Consider the following 18,816-nt stretch of genomic DNA (forward strand, 5'->3'; position numbering starts at 1 on the left):
TGAGCCTCGGCATGTGTCTCTGTCACCTGAGGTGATTCCGGCCTGGCCGGAGGGACTGTGCATGCTGTGGACTGTCCTTGTTGCTCGTCTACTGACAGTGGTGTGGGTGACATCTCATCTTTTCTTCAGGTTCCTCCGTGTCTATGCTGAACCTTTTCTTTACTTGGTCCAAGTGTTTGTGGCATATCTGCCCATTGTTTAGTCTGACCACGATGACCCTATTTCCTTCTTTGCCAATTACTGTGCCCTCAAGTCACTTGGGTCCCAAAGCATGGTTAAGAACAAATACCGGGTCATCCATTTCTATACACCTCCCCCTTGAGTTTCGATCATGGAACTCGGTTTGGGACTGGCGCTTGCCCACAACAATGTCTGCCAGGGCTGGGTGAATGAGGGACAGCCACGTCTTAAGTGTGCGTTTCATGAGGAGTTCCGCTGGCGGGACTCCCGTGAGCGAGTGCGGGCGGGACATGTAGGCCAGCAGGAGACGCGATAGGCGGTTCTGAAGGGAGGGTCCTTGGATGCGTAGCGTGCCCTGTTTTATGACTTGGACTGCACGTTCCGTCTGGCCATTGGAAGCCGGCTTGAACGGCGCCGTCCGGACGTGTTTGATACCATTGTCCAACATAAACTCCTGGAATTCATGGCTGGTGAAACACGGGACCATTGTCACTGACCAGGATGTCCGGCAAGCCGTGGGTCGTGAAAACCATATGCAGAGTCTCCACGGTGATGGTTGTCGTGCACGAGTTTAATATGATGCACTCGATCCATTTCGAGTATGCATCGACAACAATCAGGAACATTTTTCCCATGAACGGGCCCGCATAGTCTACGTGAATACGTGACCATGGCCTGGTGGGCCAGGGCCACGGGCTGAGTGGGGCCTCCCTGGGGGCATTGCCCAGCTGGGCACACGTCGTGCACCTGCGAACTCAGTGTTCCAGGTATGAGTCAATCCCCGGCCACCATACATGTGACCGGGCAATGACCTTCATTAACACAATGCCAGGGTGCTCACTGTGGAGTTCCCTGATTAACGCTTCCCTTCCTTTCTGGGGCATGACTACCCGGCTGCCCCATAGCAGGCAGTCGGCTTGGATGGAGAGCTCATCCATCCGTCTGTGAAACGGTCTGACCTCCTCGGGGCACACCCTGTGTGTGGGCGCACAATCCCCAGTCAGAACACATTTCTTTATCATGGATAGGAGGGGATCTCTGATCTGGCGGGCTGTGATGGGGGAGCCTGCGGCCATGACCATCTCAGCGCTCTGCTCCGACGCCCCCTCGGTGGTGGCTAGTGGGAGCCTGCTGAGCGCGTCAGCGCAATTTTCGGTGCCTGGCCGGTGCCGTATGGTATAGTCATACGCAACCAGCGTGAGGGCCCACTGCTGTATGCGAACTGGAGCATTGGCGTTGACAGCCTTGCTGTCGAACAACAAGGATGTTAATGGCTTGTGGTCCGTCTCTAGCTCGAACCGTTTACCGAAAAGGTACTGGTGCATCTTTTTCACACCATAAACACAAGCGAGTGCTTCCTTTTCGACCATGCCGTATCCACGCTCTGCCTGGGAGAGCGACCTGGAGGTGTAAGCCACCGGTTGGAGTCAGCCGTCATCATTACCCTGCTGCAACACACACCCAACCCCATAGGATGATGCATCGCATGTTAAAACCAGTTTTTTACAGGGGTCATACAAAGTCAACAGTTTATTAGAACACAGCAGGTTCCTCGCCTTATTGAAAGCCCGTTCTTGACAGTCCCCCCAAAGCCATTCACAACCTTTACGCAGGAGCATGTGTAACGGCTCCAACAATGTGCTTAAGTTCGGCAGAAAGTTCCCAAAATAATTCAAAAGTCCCAGGAATGATCGCAACTCCGATGTATTGCCGGGCCTGGGCACCCGGCGAATTGCCTCCGTTTTTGATTCAGTGGGCCGGATCCCGTCTGCGGCAACCCTCCTGCCCAAAAACTCGACCTCTGGGGCCAAAAACACATACTTGGCCTTTTTCAGCCGCAAGCCTAGCCGGTCCAGTCGGCGTAGCACCTCCTCCAGGTTGTGGAGGTGTTCCTCGGTGTCTCGACCTGTTATAAGAATGTCGTCTTGGAATACGATTGTTCCAGGAATGGATTTGAGCAAGCTTTCCATGTTTCTCTGAAAGATATCTGCCGCCGAACGAATGCCAAATGGACACCTGTTGTAGATAAATAATCCCTTGTGCATCTTGATGGTGGTCAGAAGCTTGGATTCTTCAGCAAGTTCCTGAGTCGTGTAGGCTGAAGTGAGGTCCAGCTTTGTGAACAGCTTGCCACCTGCCAGCGTGGCAAAGAAGTCCTCCGCTCTCAGGAGCGGGTATTGGTCTTGCAGCGACACTCGGTTGATGGTGGCTTTGTAGTCGCCACAAATCCTGACCGAGCCATCTGCTTTAAGGATGGGAACGATGGGACTTGCTCAGTCGCTGAATTCAACGGCCGAAATTATGCCCTCTCTGAGCAGCCTGTCCAATTCACTTTCAATTTTTTCACGCATCACATACGGCACCGCTCTGGCTTTGTGGTGCACTGGTCTGGCGTCCGGAGTGATGCATATCACTACTTTAGTGCCCTTGAACGTTCCGACACTGGGTTGAAACAGTGACTCGAATTTTTGTAGGACCTGTGAGCATGAACTTCGCTCCACAGATGAAATGGTGTGCACATCCCCCCATTTCCAATTCATCTCAGCTAGCCAACTCCTCCCCAAGAGCGCGGGGCCATTTCCCGGGACAATCCAGAGTGGCAGCCGGTTCTGTGATCCATTATGTGTTACCACCAATTTTGCACTGCCCAGCACTGGGATGATCTCTTTGGTGTACGTCCGTAGCTGCGTCTCAATGCGTTCCAGTTTGGGCCTGCTAGCTCTGTGTGGCCATAGTCTCTCAAATTATGTCCTCGGGGGAGTGTTTGCTAGTGCTGTTGGGGAGGAGTTAAACTAATATGGCAGGGGGATGGGAACCAATGCAGGGAGATAGAGGGAAACAAAAAGGAGGCAAAAACAAAAGACAGAAAGGAGATGAGGAAAAGTGGAGGGCAGAGAAACCCAAGGCAAAGAACAAAAAGGGCCATTGTACAGCAAAATTCTAAAAGGACAGAGGGTGTTAAAAAAAACAAGCCTAAAGGCTTTGTGTCTTAATGCAAGGAGTATCCGCAATAAGGTGGATGAATTAACTGTGCAAATAGATGTTAACAAATATGATGTGATTGGGATTACGGAGACGTGGCTCCAGGATGAGCAGGGCTGGGAACTCAACATCCAGGGGTATTCAACATTCAGGAAGGATAGAATAAAAGGAAAAGGAGGTGGGGTAGCATTGCTGGTTAAGGAGGAGATTAAGGCAATAGTTAGGAAGGACATTAGCTTGGATGATGTGGAATCTATATGGGTAGAGCTGCAGAACACCAAAGGGCAAAAAACGTTAGTGGGAGTTGTGTACAGACCTCCAAACAGTAGTAGTGATGTTGGGGAGGGCATCAAACAGGAAATTAGGGGTGCGTGCAATAAAGGTGCAGCAGTTATAATGGGTGACTTTAATATGCACATAGATTGGGCTAACCAAACTGGAAGCAATACGGTGGAGGAGGATTTTCTGGAGTGCATAAGGGATGGTTTTTTAGACCAATATGTCGAGGAACCAACTAGGGGGGAGGCCATCTTAGACTGGGTGTTATGTAATGAGAAAGGATTAATTAGCAATCTCGTTGTGCGAGGCCCCTTGGGGAAGAGTGACCATAATATGGTGGAATTCTGCATTAGGATGGAGAATGAAACAGTTAATTCAGAGACCATGGTCCAGAACTTAAAGAAGGCTAACTTTGAAGGTATGAGGCGTGAATTGGCTGAGATGGATTGGCGAATGATACTTAAGGGGTTGACTGTGGATGGGCAATGGCAGACATTTAGAGACCGCATGGATGAACTACAACAATTGTACATTCCTGTCTGGCATAGAAATAAAAAAGGGAAGGTGGCTCAACCGTGGCTATCAAGGGAAATCAGGGATAGTATTAAAGCCAAGGAAGTGGCATACAAATTGGCCAGAAATAGCAGCGAACCTGGGGACTGGGAGAAATTTAGAACTCAGCAGAGGAGGACAAAGGGTTTGATTAGGGCAGGGAAAATGGAGTATGAGAAGAAGCTTGCAGGGAACATTAAGACGGATTGCAAAAGTTTCTATAGATATGTAAAGAGAAAAAGGTTAGTAAAGACAAATGTAGGTCCCCTGCAGTCAGAATCAGGGGAAGTCATAACGGGGAACAAAGAAATGGCGGACCAATTGAACAAGTACTTTGGTTCGGTATTCACGAAGGAGGACACGAACAACCTTCCGGTTATAAAAGGGGTCGGGGGGTCTAGTAAGGAGGAGGAACTGAGGGAAATCCTTATTAGCCGGGAAATTGTGTTGGGGAAATTGATGGGATTGAAGGCCGATAAATCCCCAGGGCCTGATGGACTGCATCCCAGAGTACTTAAGGAGGTGGCCTTGGAAATAGTGGATGCGTTGACAGTCATTTTCCAACATTCCATTGACTCTGGATCAGTTCCTATGGAGTGGAGGGTAGCCAATGTAACCCCACTTTTTAAAAAAGGAGGGAGAGAGAAAACAGGGAATTATAGACCGGTCAGCCTGACATCGGTAGTGGGTAAAATGATGGAATCAATTATTAAGGATGTCATAGCAGTGCATTTGGAAAGAGGTGACATGATAGGTCCAAGTCAGCATGGATTTGTGAAAGGGAAATCATGCTTGACAAATCTTCTGGAATTTTTTGAGGATGTTTCCAGTAGAGTGGATAAGGGAGAACCAGTTGATGTGGTATATTTGGACTTTCAGAAGGCGTTCGACAAGGTCCCACACAAGAGATTGATGTGCAAAGTTAGAGCACATGGGATTGGGGGTAGTGTACTGACATGGATTGAGAACTGGTTGTCAGACAGGAAGCAAAGAGTAGGAGTAAATGGGTACTTTTCAGAATGGCAGGCAGTGACTAGTGGGGTACCGCAAGGTTCTGTGCTGGGGCCCCAGCTGTTTACATTGTACATTAATGATTTAGATGAGGGGATTAAATGTAGTATCTCCAAATTTGCGGATGACACTAAGTTGGGTGGCAGTGTGAGCTGCGAGGAGGATGCTGTGAGGCTGCAGAGCGACTTGGATAGGTTAGGTTAGTGGGCAAATGCATGGCAGATGAAGTATAATGTGGATAAATGTGAGGTTATCCACTTTGGTGGTAAAAACAGAGAGACAGACTATTATCTGAATGGTGACAGATTAGGAAAAGGGGAGGTGCAAAGAGACCTGGGTGTCATGGTACATCAGTCATTGAAGGTTGGCATGCAGGTGCAGCAGGCGGTTAAGAAAGCAAATGGCATGTTGGCCTTCATAGCAAGGGGATTTGAGTACAGGGGCAGGGAGGTGTTGCTACAGTTGTACAGGGCATTGGTGAGGCCACACCTGGAGTATTGTGTACAGTTTTGGTCTCCTAACCTGAGGAAGGACATTCTTGCTATTGAGGGAGTGCAGCGAAGGTTCACCAGACTGATTCCCGGGATGGCGGGACTGACCTATCAAGAAAGACTGGATCAACTGGGCTTGTATTCACTGGAGTTCAGAAGAATGAGAGGGGACCTCATAGAAACATATAAAATTCTGATGGGGTTAGACAGGTTAGATGCAGGAAGAATGTTCCCAATGTTGGGGAAGTCCAGAACCAGGGGTCACAGTCTAAGGATAAGGGGTAAGCCATTTAGGACCGAGATGCGGAGGAACTTCTTCACCCAGAGAGTGGTGAACCTGTGGAATTCTCTACCACAGAAAGTTGTTGAGGCCAATTCACTAAATATATTCAAAAAGGAGTTAGATGAGGTCCTTACTGCTAGGGGGATCAAGGGGTATGGCGAGAAAGCAGGAATGGGGTACTGAAGTTGAATGTTCAGCCATGAACTCATTGAATGGCGGTGCAGGCTAGAAGGGCCGAATGGCCTACTCCTGCACCTATTTTCTATGTTTCTATGTTTCTATTGGGCGCTCATAAGTGACTGGCTAGCTCCCATATCCAGCTCCATGTGCACCAGGATACCATTCAATAAGACTTTCATCATCATGGGTGGCGTTTTAGTGTATGAGCTGTGGCCGACAGCCACATCAACCCGCTGAACTTCAGCATCCATGGCTTTTCCCCAGGCCTCACCCTGCATTGCAGACACCTCGTCTGGTTCCTCTGTCTCACAGATTAGCCTCGCTACAGCCTTTTTGCACATCCTGGCCAAGTGTCCACTGACGTTACAAATTCTACAGGTATATTGCTGGAACCTGCAGCTTTTCGCAGTATGTTTACCCCCGCACCTCCAGCATGAGCTGAGATTGTTGTTAACAAAGGGACTATTACCAGCATTCCTCTCTGATTGCCCATTTGGTTGTTTCTAAGCACTCTGATGGTGGGTGTTAATGGTCCCATCGTGGGACACATTGTTCCTCATGATGGCATGAATTGCCGATCCCCTTTCCTTTGTCCCTGTTGCGGGCCCACCCTAGAGCCTGTTGCTGCCTGGGCGGTTTTGAAATGCCCTTGCCTGCCTGCGGGGTCCCGAGCCTCGTTCACCATATTAACTCCCTGGTCCATCGCCACGTTGAGACCAGGACTGCACACGTAAATTAGCTTGGTCTCCTCTTCCCCTGCCATGAAGGTCTGAGCTATCAATGCCGCCCCTTCTAAAGCCAAGTTCTTGGTCTTTATGAGCTTCCTGAAAATCCCGGCATGATTAATGCCCTTGATGAAGAAATCCCTTAACATCTCCCCCCTGCAGGCGTCTGTGAACTTAGAGACTGGCCAAGTGCCGCAGGTCCGCAACTAAGTCCGAGACGTTTTGTCCCTCCCGACGCCGGTGTGTGTAGAACCGGTGCCGGGCCATGTGTACGCTACTCACCGGCTTGAGATGCTCACTGATCAGCTGGCTGAGCTCTTCAAAGGACTTGTCTGCTGACTTTTGGGGTGCGAGCAGGTCTTTCATCAGCGCATATGTCTGTGGTCCGCAGCTGGTCAGTAGATGTGCCCTCCGCTTGTCAGCCGCTGTCGCTCCCAGCCACTCCTTCGTGACAAAGCTCTGCTGGAGTCTTTCCACGAAGTCGTCCCAGTCCTCACCCACACAGTAACGTTCCTCTGTGCTACCGGTGGCTATCCTCGTGGTTCGGCGATTCCCGTTTCTCGTCGCCAAATGTAGTGTCCTAGCACCTTACTACAAATTCACACAAGGCATGTATAGCAGACACGGTCACTCTGTGACCTTAACCTTTATTCCCAGGACCAAGGAATGCTGACCCTGGGTGGGACCTCCCCTTTTATATTTGGAAACCCAGGTGAGGAATGTTTCCCGCAAGTTCAGCCCCCTGTGGTCAGGGTGTGCATTTCTAGGGTATAAGTACAGTGCACAGGAGTTGCATGAAGGTTACAGTTACATGAAGATTGCCATTGCAAGATGGTTACATACATGACAGCATTAACATGAAACAAATAGCCTATACCCTTGTGCCACTTCTTTGCATTATAATTAGGATAGCCAACTCTGACTGGACATATTCCTGGAAATTTGATCACATGACACCCAGTCACATAACACCAGTTACATGTCACCCAATCACGTGATACTCAATCACTGCAGTTTGCAAATGTTACTGCACCCACCTTATAAAGGTTGTGTCCCCTGTAGTTGAGTGCAGTTTCTGGAGATGAGGGGGAAAGCAGACCAGGTACATAAGAAAAGAACGAATGTACTGTTGAATTGATTGGTCATATAACAGGAGATGGCTGTCAAATTTGGATGCTTCCCCCCCTAGTATTTTAGCTAACCCGCTTTAACAATTCACACACTCTCTGTATCTCGTAAATGCCTTTTATCTCCCTCAACTCTCTCTCCCTATATCACCTATTGCCTTATGCCATTATCAGTTCTGACAGGCAACGATCTCCTCTTCTCCACCCAATCATTTTTTTTTCCTTTCTTGTGTATGTGTACCTCCACCCAGTTTCCCCCAATCCTTGCTATGTTCCTTCTTGTAAGCTGTTTATCTATGATACCTACATGAAGGATTAAGCTTGAAACATTGACATTTTCCATTCTGTACAGATGCTGCCAGCTTGCTGAGTGTTTTCAGACTTCTCTATACAATAGGTCTTATTTATTTGTAGATTGCACTGGATTTGCAATTCCCTCCCTTGCAATTCTCTCTCTCTGTCTGGCTTGGCACAGCTCAGGAATTAAGAGTTTGGGCCATGAGGGTACCCAGGCATGAAGTACATAGGAACTAGGAACAGGAGTGGGCCATTTGGCCCCTCGTGCCTGCTTCGCCATCCAATGAGATCATGGCTGATCTTCTACCTCAATTCAACTTTTCTGCACTGTCCCCATATCTCTTAATTCCCTTAATATCCAAAATCTACCAATCTCTGTCTTGAATATACTCAATGACTGAGCCTCCAAATTTGACAGCCCTTTAGGGTAGAGAATTCCAAAGATTCACCACCCTCTGAGTGAAGAAATTTCTCTTCATCTCAGTCCTAAATGACCGACCCCTTATTCTGAGACTGTGACCCCTGGTTCTAGACTCCCCAGCCAGGGGAAACATCCTCCCTGCATCAACCCTGTCAAGCCTGTAAGAATTTTGTATGTTTCAATGAGATCACCTCTCATTCATCTAAACTCTCGAGAATATAAGCCTAGTCTACTCAATCTCTCCTCATAGGACAATCCCCCCCATCCCAGGAATCAGTCTGGTGAACCTTCCTTGTACTCCCTCTATGGCAAGTATATCCTTCCTTGGGTAAGGAGACCAAAATTGTACACAATACTCCAGGTGTAGTCTCACCAGGGCCCTATATCCGTAAGACAAATGTCCTCCACCAGCCTGTCCTCGCCGCACAGCACTGCCCCCCAGTCATCAAGATTCATGGCATGGTCCTCGACAACGTGGACCACTTCCCATACCTCGAGAGCCTTTTATCAGAAGCGGAAATTCAACATCACCTCCAGTGTGCAAGTGCAGGCTTTGGTTGCCTGAGGAAAAGAATGTTCAAAGACCAGGCCCTCAAATCTACCACCAAGCTCTTGGTCTATAGGGCTGTAGTAATACCTGCCCTCCTGAATGGATCAGAGGCGTGGATGATGTACAGAAGACACCAAGTCGCTGGAGATACATCACCAATGATGTCTCCGCAAGATCCTGCAAATCCCCTGGAAGGATAGGCACACCAACATCAGTGTCCTTGCCCAGGCCAACATCCCCTGCATTGAGGCACTGACCACACTTGATCAGCTTCGCTGGGCAGGCCACATAGTTCGCATGCCAGACACGAGGCTCCCGAAGCAATTGCCCTATGCGGAGCTCCTTCACGGCAAACAAGCCAAAGGTGGGCAGCAGAAACGTTACAAGGGCACCCTCAAAGCCTCCCTGGTAAAGTGCGACATCACCACTGACACCTGGGAGTCCCTGGCCGAAGACCGCCCATAGGTGAAGAAAGTGCATCCGGGAGCGAATCTCAACGCCGTGAGCGTGAACAGGTCAGGCGCAGACAGCGGAAGGAGCGTGCGGCAAATCGGTCCCACCGCCTCCCTCTCCCCCCAGCCCCCCCTTCCGACGAATGTCTGTCCCACCTGTGAACGGGTCTGTGGCTCTCGCATTGGACTATTCAGCCACCAAAGGACTCAATTTGGGAGTGGAAGCAAGTCTTCCTCGATTCCGAGAGACTGCCTATGATGATGATGATAATTGCAGTAAGACATCCTTACTCTTTTACTCAAATCCTCTTGTAATAACGGCCAACATACCATTTGCTTTCTTAATTGCTTGATGTACCTGCATGTTAACTTTCAGTGATTTGTGTACAAGGACACCCAGGTCCCTCTGAACACCAACATTTCCCAATCTCTCATCGTTTAAAAAATACTCTGTTTTTCTATTTTTCCTACCAAAGTGGATAACTTGACATTTCTTCACATTATATTTCATTTGCCACATTCTTGCCCACTCACTTCGCCTGGCTATATCCCCTTGAAGCCTCTTTGCATCCTCCTCACAACTTACATTCCCACCTAGCTTTGTATCATAAGCAAACTTGGATATATTACATTTGGTCCCCTCATTCAAATCATTGATATAGATTGTGAATAGCTGAGGCCCAAGCATTGATCCTTGCAGGACCCCACTAGTTACAGTCTGCCAACCTGAAAATGACCCGTTTATTTCTACTCTCTGTTTTCTGTCCCGTTAACCAATCCTCAATCCATGCTATATTACCCCCAATCCCATGAGCCCTAATTTTCTTGGATAACATCTTGTGTGGTACCTTATCGAATGCCTTCTGAAAATCCAAACACACTATATCCACTGGTTCCCCTTATCTATTCTGCTGGTTACAACCTCAAAAAAACTCTCAGATTCATCAAACATGATTTCCCTTTCATAAATCCGTGTTGATCTGCCCAATCCTATTATTCTTTTCTAAGTGCCCTATTACCACGTCCTTAATAATATATTCTAGCATTTTCCCTACTACGGACATCAGGCTAACTGGTCTGTAGTTCCCAGTTTTCTCTCTCCCTCCTTTCTTAAATAGTGGGATTACATTTGCTACCTTCCAATCGGTGGGAACTGTTCTAGAACCTATGGAATTTTGGAAGATGACAACCAATGCATCCATTATCCCTATAGCCACCTCTTTCAAAACCCTAGGATGTAGGCCATCAGATAGAGGGGATTTATTGCCTTTCTGTCCCATTAATTTCTCCAGTACTATTTTATTACTAATATTAATTTCTTTCAGTTCCTCATTCTCGCTAGACCCTTGGTTCTCCTTAATTCTGGAAGGTTATTTGCATCATCTTCTGTGAAGACAGACATGAAGTATTTGTTTAATTTCTCTGCCATTTCCTTATTCCCCATTATAATTTCTCATGTCTCAGCCTGTAAGGGGCTCATATTTACTTTTGCTAATCTTTTCAATTTTACAGACCTATATGATCTTTTACAGTTTGTTTTTGTGTGTCTCGCTAGTTTACTCTCATATTCCATTTCCCCTTTCTTTATCAATTTCTTGGTCCTCCTTTGCTGAATTATTAAATCCTCCCAATCCTCTCTTTGGCAACATTTTAACCTTCTTTTGATCTAATACTATCTTTAACTTCTCGTTCGCCACGACTGAACCACTTTTCCTTTGGAGGTTTTGTGCCTTTAGGGAATGTATATTTGTTGTAAATTATGTATTAATCTTCAAATGCTAGCCATTGCTTGTCTACAGCCATACCTTTTAATGTAGTTTCCCAATGTACGTTAGCCAACTCGCCCTTCATACCAACATAGTTTGCTTTGTTTGGATTTAAGACTCTTGTTTCAGATTTAACTAAATCACTTTCAAACTCAATATAAAATTCTATCATTTTATGGTCACTCTTCCCTAAGGGCTCCTTTACTACAAGGTTATTAATTAACCCTTTCTCATTGCACAATACTAGATCTAAAATAGCCTGTTCCCTAGTTGTTCCTCCACATAGTTGTTGTGTATGGAGAAAGAGTCAGACTGAACACTGTGAGCTCAAAGTAAAGTGTGACCTTAGTCTTTTATTGCAGGTCTCCAGAGTACCTCTCCAACCTGTGAAGCCTCCTTAAAATACCAGTGCTCCCAAGGGATTATGGGATCCCTTGGGACTCCAGGGGATGAGCCATCTGGTGGCTGTACAGAGTAAATACAAGTTCACACATATAACAACACTCCTCCCCCGACCCCCTCCCCAAAGTCAATAGTGTAACTATTTACAATGTGAGTCGATCTGGGGCCCTTCTTGCCCTGGTTGATCATCTTGGTGTGACGGCTGGTGTTGTTGAATCATTTGGGCTGCTGTGCAGCTGGCCTTGCTGGGTTGCTTGGTGTAAATGGGCCCTGCAGGGCTGCTGTGGATGATGGGTTCTGCGTCGTGGTCAACCGTGGTGCCGGGTGCCACTGGCGTGTATGTTGGGGGATCAAAAAAGGTAGGGTCCAAGGTGGGTTGCTCAGGATAGTCCGTGAATCTGAGTTTGATTTGGTCCAAGTGTTTCTGGTGAATGAGTCCATTTGAAAATTTGACCCGAAACACCCTGCTCCCCTCTTTGGCCACGACAGTGCTGGGAAGTTACTTGGGACCTTGTCCATAATTTAATACAAATACAGGATCATTAATTTCAGACACATTTGTGCTATCATGGTATGCACTTTGTTGAAGCCGTCTGCTCTCGACCTGTTCACGTAGATCAGGTTGAACTAATGAGAGCCCTGTCTTAAGTGCTCTTTTCATGAGCAGTTCAGCAGGTGGGATCCTAGTGAGTGAGTGGGGTCTCGTACGGTAGCTAAGCAGCACTTGGGATAGGTGAGTCTGCAATGAGCCTTCAGTTACTCTCTTCAAGCCTTGCTTGATGGTTTGCACTACTTTCTCTGCCTGACCATTAGACAGTGATGTAAAAGGGGAGATGTGACATGTTTGATCATGTTACAGGTCATGAGTTCTTTGAACTCAGCACGGGTAAAACATGGCCCATTGTCACTCACCAGGATATTGGGTAAGCTGTGAGTGGCAAACATGGCCCGCAGGCTTTCAGTATTGGCAGCGGACGTGCTAGCTGACATTATCTCACATTCAATCCACTTGGATTACACATCTACAACCACAAGGAACATTTTACCCAAGAAGGGGCCTGCATAGTCGACATGTACCCTAGACCACGGTTTGGAGGGCCAAGACCATAAACATAGTGGCGCCTCCCTGGGTACATTGCTTAACTGCGAGCATGTATTACCTTTGTGAATGCAGGACTCTAAGTCCGCATCAATACCGGGCCACCACACGTTGGATCTGGCTATCGCTTTCATCATTACGATGCCTGGATGGGTACTGTAGAGGTCATTGATGAAAGTGTCTTTGCCCTACTTGGGGACCACGACTCAATTGCCCCACAGAACGCAGTCTGCCTGTATAGACATTTCATCTTTGCACCACTGGAACGGCTTTATCTCTTCCTGCATTTCCACTGGGACACTGGACCAGCTCCCGTGAAGCACACAGCTTTTGACTAGAGATAATAGTCCAGGATTTGATCTGCCGGGCAGTGACGGGTGATTGCTCACTCTGAAATGCTTCCATAACCATGGCTAGATCTGTGGGCTGCGCCATTTCCACCCCCGTGGTGGGCAATGGCAGCCTACTGAGAGCATCGGCGCAGTTTTCTGTGCCTGGCCTGTGGCGGATGGCGTAGTTATATGCGGACAACATGAGCGCCCATCTCTGGATGTTGGCCGATGCGTTGGTATTGCTCTCTATACTCTCGGAAAACAGGGATATAAGTGGCTTATGGTCAGTTTCCAATTCGAATTTTAGCCCAAACAGCTATTGATGCATTTTCTTTACCCCATAGACAAGCTAACGCTTCTTGTTCAATCATGCAGTTGGCTCTCTCAGCCTTAGACAGACTCCTGGATGCATAAGCAACCGGTTGCAGTTTCCCAAAGTCATTAGCTTGTTGCAATACACACCCGATGCCATATAACGACGCTTCACATGCTAGTACCGAACGCTTACATGGATCATACAACACAAGAAATTTGTTTGAGCATAACAATGTTCTCGCTTTTACAAAGGCATTTTGTTGGCTTTTGCCCCAAACCCATTCGCCCCCTTTTCGTAGTAAGACATGCAGTACCAAAGAAGTTCAAGAGTCCCAGAAACGACCGCAGCTCCATCACGTTCTGTGGCCTCAGTGCGTTCTCGATTGCCTCCGTCTTCGTGTTGGTGGGCCTGATGCCATCCGCCGCAATCCTCCTTCCTAAGAACTCCACTTCAGGTGCCAGGAAAACGCACTTCGAGCGTTTTAACCTGAGCCCCACGCGGTTGAGTCGACCAACAACCTCCTCCAGGTTCCGCAGGTGCTCGACTGTGTTCCAACCTGTGACCAAGATGTCGTCCTGGAAGACCACGGTGTGCGGGACCAACTTCAGTAAACTTTCCATGTTTCTCTGGAATAGCGCCGCCGCTGATTGGATTCCAAACAGGCATCTGTTATAAACAAAAAGTCCTTTGTGCGTGTTGATGCAGGTGAGGGCCTTCGATGATTCCTCCAGTTCCTGCATCATGTAGACTGAAGTCAGATCCAGCTTCGTAAATATCTTTCCTCCGGCCAGCGTTGCAAAGAGGTCGTCGGCCTTTGGTAGTGGGTATTGGTCCTGCAGGGAGAAACGATTGATAATTACTTTGTAATTGCCACGGATTCTGACGGTGCCATATCCTTTGAGGATTGGGACAGTAGGACTGATTCAGTCGCTGAACTCGATCAGTGAAATGATGCACTCTCTTTGCAGCCGGTCTAGCTCGATCCCTACCCTTTCTCTCATGTACGGTACTGCTCTCGCCTTGTGATGGATGAGTTGCGCCCCCGGAATTAGGTGGATTTACAGTTTTGCTCCTTGGAATTTCCCGATGCCTGGTTCGATCAGCGAAGGAAATTTGTTTAATACCTGGGCACACGAAGTGTCGTCAGTGGGCGATAGCGCTCGGATGTCGTCCCAGTTCCAGTGTATCTTTCCCAGCCGCTCCTGCCGAGCAGCGTGGGACCATCACCCGGTACCACCCAGAGTGGTAGCTTGTGCATCACTCCATTGTAGAAGACCTTTACGGTAGCACTGCCGATTACAGGAATCAGTTCTTTTGTGTAAGTTCTTAGTTTTGTGCGAACTGGAGTTAAGACTGGCCTTGAGGTCTTGTTGCACCACAATCTTTCGAAGGTCTTTTTCCCATGATGGACTGGCTCGCGCCCGTGTCCAGCTCCATTGACAGCGGGAGTCCATTTAGTTCAACATTCAGCATTATCGGGGGACAATTCATGGTGAATGTGTGCACCCTGTACCTCTGCCTCCTCGATCTGAGGCTCTGGTTTGTCGTGATCCTCCATGGATCTGTCCTCCTCTGCAACATGGTGGTTTGCAGGTTTAACAGGATTAGCAGCTTGCCTGCACACTCATTGGAAGTGTCCCATTGTTCCACAGCCCTTGCAAATGTACTCTTTGAATCGGCATGAATGGAAACGATGATCACCCCCGCAGCGCCAACAAGGTGTTACTGGCGTTGCATTCACCACCCTTGATGGTGGACTCTGAGACATCTGCGGATGTGCAGCTGCAGGTATGTGTGACCTGCCCTGTACGTTACGATTCAAAAACAACATCACTTTGTTCACAGTATTTGTAGCAGCACTTGTGTGCTGAGAGATTTGCTTCGTATTGTCACTGGTGGCAATGAACGCCTGGGCTATTGCTATGGCCTTATTCAAGGTTGGGGTCTCTACAGTCAAAAGTTTGCGAAGTATGGTTTCGTGGCCAATGCCAAGTACGAAAAAGTCTCTGAGCATGTGCTCCAAATATCCTTCAAATTCACAATGTCCTACAAGGCGTCTTAGCTCGGCGACATAATTCTCCACTTCCTGGCCTTCAGACCTTTTGTAGATGTAGAACCGGTACCTCACCATCAGAACGCTTTCCTTCGGGTTCAAATGCTCTCGGACCAGTGTGCACAATTTCTCCGTGGGTTTAGCTGGAGTGAGCAGATTCTTCACGAGGCCATATGTTGGTGCCCCACAGATGGTGAGGAGGATCGCCCTCCGTTTGACAGCGCTCTCTTCCCCCTCTAGCTTGTTGGCCACGAAGTATTAGTCGAGTCGCTCCACAAAAGTTTCCCAATCATCTCCCTCTGAAAATTTCTCCAGGATGCCCACTGTTCTCTGCATCTTTGGGTTTGCTATCTGTATCTCGTCGCCAGTTGTTGTGTATGGAGAAAGAGTTAGACTGAACACTGTGAGCTCAAAGTAAAGTGTGACCTTAGTCTTTTGTTGCAGGTCCCCAGCGTGCGCCTCCAACCTGTGAAGCCTCCTTAAATACCTGGGCTCCCAAGGGTTTATGGGATCCTTTGGGACTCCAGGGGATGAGCCCTCTGGTGGCTGTACTGAGTAAATACAAGTCCACATATAGAACAATACTGATCTAGAAAACCATCTTGTATACATTCCATGAATTCGTCCTCCACACTATTACTGCAAATTTGATTTGCCCAGTCTATATGTAGATTGGTCCCCCATGATTACTGTATTACCCTTGTTACATGCGCCTCTAATTTCCTGATTTATACTCTGCCCTACATTACAACTACTGTTTGGGGGCCTGTAAACAACTGTCACCAATGTTTTCTGCCCTTTGCTGTTTCTTAGCTCCACCCAAATGGATTATACTTCTTGATTTTATGATAAGATTCTTTCTCTCTACTGTCTTTATCCCATCCTTTAATATCCTGGAATATTTAGTTCACAACATTGGTCACTTTGCAACCAGGTCTCCGTAATGGCTATTAGATCAAGCCTATTAATTTCTATCAGCACTATTATTTCATCTATCTTGTTGCACATGCGTTGTGCATTCAGATATGGTGCTTTTAGCTTTGAATTTTTTCTATTTTTCCCTGATGATCACCTTAGTCAGTGATGCCCTATTACCTTTGTTACTCTCTGTCCCTTCCTGACCCACTCTGCTTATTTTTACCCAAAACTCTGCTCTGCTCCAAAGTCTTGACATTTCTCTTGCTTGTTTTAAATGTACTCTTTCCTGAATCTCGCCTGCCCACCTTATATTAATTTAAAGCCCTGTCTACTGCCCTAGTTATTCGATTCACCAGGACAAGTCATTTTTTCTGGGTCACCAATTATTTCTTAACACATTTTAAAAAAAATGACATTCCTTCCCAAGTTTTAAAAAAGGACTTGCATTTATAATGCGCCTTTACGACCACCAGACCTCGCAAAGTGCCTTACAGCTAATTAAGTACTTTTTTGAAGTGTAGTTACTGTTGTAATGTGGGAAACGCAGCAGCCAATTTGCACACAGCAAGCTCCCACAAGTAGTAATGTGATAATGACCAGATAATCTATTTTAGTGATGTTGATTGAGGGATAAATAGTGGCCAGGACACCAGGGATAACTTCCCTGCTCTTCTAGTGCCATGGGATTGTTAAGACCCACCTGAGAGTGCAGACGGGCCTCAGTTTAATGTCTCATCTGAAAGGCGACATTTCAGACAGTGCAGCACTTCCTCAGCACTGCACTGGAATGTCAATCTAGATTTCTATGCTCAAGTGGGACCTGTACCTTCTGACTCAGAGCCACTGCTGACAGCACAAAACATTATCAGAATGCATTGTAAAAAGCACAGGCCAGGTAGGTATTTACCCTCTGGATTGGTTATATCAAACATGCAGTATACGGGCATGTTTTTCTCTGACTTCAGGAAGTTGCAGATACTCCCGGCTCAGGTCCTTGCAATCTTCTCTCATCCAAATTCTAATGCTTCTACTCCAATCCATCCTCCTCTCTGGTCCACAGCAGCTCTTCTACCACCCGTCCATGTGCCGTAGCTTCCTCCGGCCAGCTCACTCGGCACACCCAGTGGCTCCCTCCACCCGGCGCCGACACAACTCTTTTTGGAGAAACCAAAAATAAACATTAAATCAAGTGCCCCCTGATCTGGGGGACACTCCAGACACTTTCCAACTGCCCTATTTTCGTTTTTTTTTTGTTGTTTGTTTTGTGTTTTTTTTGCTTTTTTTTTTGGCAGCAAAACCATAAATTTTACAAGTGCCCCTTATAAAAAGGGAGGGGGACACTAGAACCCGGCAATTAAAACAAATTAAACTTTAAAACATATAAAATCAAATTAAAATTTGGTTGCCGGGGGCGATGATGCACTCCAGTCCCTCCGGCGCCCACCTCTCGCGGAAGGCCGCGAGCGTACCGGTGGACACCGCGTGCTCCATCTTTAGGGACACCCTGGACCGGATGTAAGCGCGGAAGAGAGGCAGGCAGTCAGGCTGAACGACCCCCTCGACCGCCCGCTGCCTGGACCGGCTATTGGCACCCTTGGCCGTGCCCAGGAGCAGTCCTACAAGGAGGCCCTCGGACCTACCCGCTCCCCTCCGCACAGGGTGCCCAAAGATCAGGAGTGTGGGACTGAAGTGCAGCCAGAAATTGAGGAGCAGCCCCTTTAAACAATGGAACAGGGGCTGCAACCTTGTGCATTCAATAAAAACATGGTACACGGACTCGGCGCCGACACAAGTGGAGCCCCGGCAAGCGGTGGTTTGTGGGGCAGCCAGCTGATTGGCCACAAGCTCCGATACTTCTGATTACGCGCATGCACAAACTGATCACGCAACAGACTCTCGTGAGCAAAGCAGGAGGTTTGGCGACCCTAATTCCAATGGTCCTTTCACTTGTTACCCATCACAGACCTCGCCACTTGTTGCTCATCAGTTATGAAGTCTTAACACAGGTATGTTAAATGCTGATGGCTCCACCGGTATTATTAACTTCTAGTCCTGCTTCTCTAATAGGAGATCATTTCTGTCACTGGTGACTTTTTTCCCCTGTGAATGTTTTTTTTTTGGCATTAATGGCACCATAAAATGCAAGTTGTAGTTGTTGCATTAAATTAAAACCCAGGAACAATTCTTGAGCAGGCTATTCCCATAAAACCTGCCGCTGTTCAGTCACAAAACCTGCCGAATCTGAGTCCAGACTCCCATGAAGATTGCATTTTCTTTCGGAAAGTATCGTAATTGTGAGTGGGAATTAATTTAAGAAGACATTTCTTCATATGAATATCTAACTTTACACTAAGTATATTTGGAACTTGAAACAAATATTCCTTCCCAAAGTACATGTTA

Source organism: Pristiophorus japonicus, chromosome 4, assembly GCF_044704955.1.
Source record: "Pristiophorus japonicus isolate sPriJap1 chromosome 4, sPriJap1.hap1, whole genome shotgun sequence".
Classification (NCBI taxonomy): domain Eukaryota; kingdom Metazoa; phylum Chordata; class Chondrichthyes; family Pristiophoridae; genus Pristiophorus; species Pristiophorus japonicus.